This window comes from Engraulis encrasicolus, chromosome 20 (assembly GCF_034702125.1).
Source record: "Engraulis encrasicolus isolate BLACKSEA-1 chromosome 20, IST_EnEncr_1.0, whole genome shotgun sequence".
NCBI lineage: Eukaryota > Metazoa > Chordata > Actinopteri > Clupeiformes > Engraulidae > Engraulis > Engraulis encrasicolus.
The window spans coordinates 27177087-27180902 of record NC_085876.1 but is presented as its reverse complement, the minus strand read 5'-3'; the positions used below and the strand labels follow the sequence as shown (position 1 = coordinate 27180902).

General features: G+C 39.4%; 1 long non-coding RNA gene across 1 annotated transcript; it reads right to left on the bottom strand.

The window, feature by feature from the left end:
• Positions 1-333: 333 nt before the first annotated feature.
• On the bottom strand, positions 334-3606 carry LOC134435834 (uncharacterized). The gene is made up of 5 exons (XR_010032102.1): positions 3539-3606; positions 2233-2338; positions 1958-2106; positions 1348-1440; positions 334-816 (listed from the first exon to the last, which is right to left on the bottom strand). It is a non-coding gene; the product is annotated as an uncharacterized LOC134435834 (long non-coding RNA).
• Between the last annotated feature and the right edge of the window lie 210 nt (positions 3607-3816).

Below are 3816 nucleotides of genomic sequence, written 5' to 3'. Positions count from 1 at the left end.
TTCACCACAGTGTAAAATTGCAATTTAATTCTGCCCTCTGATCACTTGTGGCTTGATGCTAAAGTTACCAGTAATTTCCAGTGATTATGCCAAGATATGCTAACTATTCTGATCCAATAACTCTAAGTACTGAAAACACTGAGAAGAATATGATATGCACATTCATGAATAATGCTAGGAAATACTGCAAATATGTGAAAATCAAAAAGGGGTCATCTGTTCCTTTAACAACAAACAAAAACTTCTGACAGTGAGTGCCGTCTATATACAAACTGCTGACAGTGAGTGCTGTCTATACGGTCTTCCAAGACACAATTCTTCACTGTACATTGCATAAATCATAACTATATAAGTACATCTGAACATCAATCATGATCAATGTTTCAATAATGTCTCTTCCAAGCGTAATAAACACACACAGGATGATTGGAGCCATGACAAACATTCAAACTGAACAGTTATGCTTCAAATGCTGAACCCAACCCTCCACATGTTTAACTCAACAGCAAGTTATTGAGAGTTAGCCTGTTTTGCCATGTTTTGCCCCAATCTAAACATCACACGCTGCACAAAGTTGAAGCTGTTGGTCATCCCCTTTGGATAGTCAAGATTAAGGGCGTATGACAAACCAAATAGCAAGCAAAAGGCCTCAGGCAATGTTTTCAGGTCATCCATCACAATACTTCCCTCACTGATAATTCCAGTTGACACTGACTCCAGGTAGAGGAGGTTGGGTCCGGGTGGTATGCCATCGTCTTCAATGACAGTCAAAGTCCCAAAGGAGACGTTGGCCAACACGTCGTCACCATCAGAATCCTGTAAAACAAATAGCAGCACAATGAGAACAGGTAAATACAGGGTGGACCAATAAATGAGACCTCTTAAATGCTTACATTGTGGAATGAAAAATACATTGCATTACTTTCAAACATTCAGCAGTTCCTGATCCATTCTTTCACTTGTAAACCACAATGGAATTACACATTTCAGTAGGTTTAGTCATTGTATAGTACTACATGGTCTTTTTTGGATATGTAAATGACAGTTAAAATACATAAACGAGCATGAAATACTGTACACGGCATTAACCATATATCAAGTAGTGTTACTTAGGCACAAGGTCACCTTGCATAGCAACTATTTTTAGTACATGTCTTTGTTATTACCTCTACACTCTACTAATTTCTTGCTAGATTTGCTTAACAGTAATCAAAATGTATTCCCAATGTATTCCCAAACAATGTTTGTTCCTAACCGGACAGGCTGATATCACAGAATGTTTGACTTGGAGTTGCATTGCAATTTTTGGTGTTCCCTTTATTTTTCAAGCTGTAATCCATAACTTACCAAGCAGGTGTTGTAAAAGTCTGTGGGGGCATCACCAAGAAGGATTGGGAGACCGCAGAGTATTAGTGTGCATAGAGCCACCACATCTTGTTTCTAGAAGTGAACAACACCACATACATTGCATTATTGACGTAATGGTAGGAATCACTTTTACAGAGACAAAGAAGCTCCCGCACATTGTTCACATTTGCAGAGTTTTTACTTGCAACCTGTCGGTCTGTGACCTTTCTCAAGCAATGGTTGAATTGCTTGAGAAAGGTCACAGACCGAAACGTTGCAAGTAAAACATTGCAAACGTGAACAGTGTGCGGGAGCTTTCTTGTCTCCAAGCTGGTGACCCAGTGGATCCACTCCTACACACCTGGCAAAAGGAGATGTGCCAGAATCCTAAAAATAGGAATCACTTTTACAGCATTACAGCAACATGTAATGTAGTAGATTTCAATGTTGTCTTGTCTATGATGTAGAGTAGGAGTCATTTCATCTGACAGATACTTTGGGGCCCAACCAGCATTTATTTTAATGCTAGGTAAGACCCAAAAACTGCAAATCTCACACCAATATTAAGGATTAAGGACTTATATAGGTTGTCTATTTAGAGCATGTTTACCGTTTAGGTCCGTTTGTCCCACGAGTTGTTGGAGCCTCTCGCCAACAACTCCATGCTTAGATTCGAAGAGTTCGACAAAACGGGCAGTGTGACGATCCAGGACGTCAAAAAAGTCTTTAAGTTGCCACTCTGTTGAACTCTGAGACAACCTGTGAAATACAGTAAAAACAGAATACGCCGCATATTAGGAAAGGTAACAGTAACAGCTTGTGATCATACTCATATATATCGCCCCAGAACAATCCTAAATTCATCCACATTCAGGATAGGATTACCTTTGAAACAAGTGTCATCTCTGAATGAGTGGTAGCCTTCAGGTGAGGTCTCTGGATGCAGTACCTTCTCCAAGATGTCGTTATGGCTCAGCAAAGCTTGAAGCATCTGCAGTATGGGAACATAGACAACAGAATTACCACTTTTATACAGAGGATATTCGACTGGCATAATAATTGGAAATTGCTGTGCTATGTAAGATGCTCTCTTGCTAGCTGTTGATAGAGATCCATCTTTATCTGTATGTTTCAACAGGACATTGCTTTGCAGAACAGCGTTCAATATTTCAGTGACACCATAATTAACATCCAAATTAACACAATACTGCTTTACTATGTCTTGGATTGCAGTCTGTAAGACTGGGTGTGACAGTAAATGAATCTGATTAAGAGACAGAATTAATTATTGGACAGCATACTCCGGAATATGTGGGACAGTTTGCATTTTCAAAAAAAGCAAAGCAAGGTTACGCTGACTGCTAACTGCTTACTGCTTACGCTAACTGATTTTCAAGATCATTTATGCTATCTGCTGAGCCCATATTCTCCATTTTCAGACTGTTGATCTCCATCTTGTGATGCAACTGTTCTGACTTCAGGTTTGAATGGAGCAGCACACTCACTATGCACTCTGCTTTTATGTGCCTTAAATGTTGAATACACAGGGGTTTCAAAGTCACAGCCTTCATATGGGCATGGGACATTTTGCCTCAACTTTAAATGACGGCGCACAAGTGTGAAGAACTCTGTTTCAGTGCAAGAATCGCTGTATTCACATACCTGACAATGAAACAACGCAACCGCTGTATTCGTTTGTCTAATGTCTGTCTGTGTGTTCAGCTTGGCCAAGTGCACTTTGAGAGCATTAAATGACTTAAACGTGCATAAACAATCCATGTGAAGACAAGGGATTGATTGTTGACTAGTAAGCCCGCCATGTATAACTGTCCTCTTTTTTCTGTTGCAAACGTGCAACGCTTACATTTCCATTGCATGTCCCCACGGAAATACAATTCAAATATTATAGGCTACCAACATGGATTCCAGTAATGTTATCACACACTTACAAATAAATCAAATATAAAGTTGTGCATAAACTAACAAAAACACACTAACACATTGAGGAAAAGTTAGTTATCTCTGCAACAGGCGGGCTGACATGTCCTGGCAAGTGCCATCAATTCAAAACACTGACTTTTTGCTATCTGTCTTAAGACCTTATAAAGTCCACAAAAACTAAACATTGTGGTGTTTATCTGTAACATTCTAAATTCATAATGGTTCTTGAGAGAAAACAACTAAAAAATACCCGTTTAGGACAATCACACAGCAGGATTCCAACGAAGTTTGCTCTTTTCTCCACATGTCTGGTCTCCTCTGATTCCTCCTGCTCATTCCTCTTCTTCCTTGATCTTGACCAATCCATGAGGAAATTGCACTTAATAGCGCCCCCTTGTGGGAACATTACTCTTGGAGTTACTCGTCTCATTCAAGTTCAGCTTAATTCAGTTGAGAAGTAATTTGTTTTTTCTCCTCTCTAAGTAACTGTTACTGTAACCAAACCATTAAAATGCTCATATTTATGAC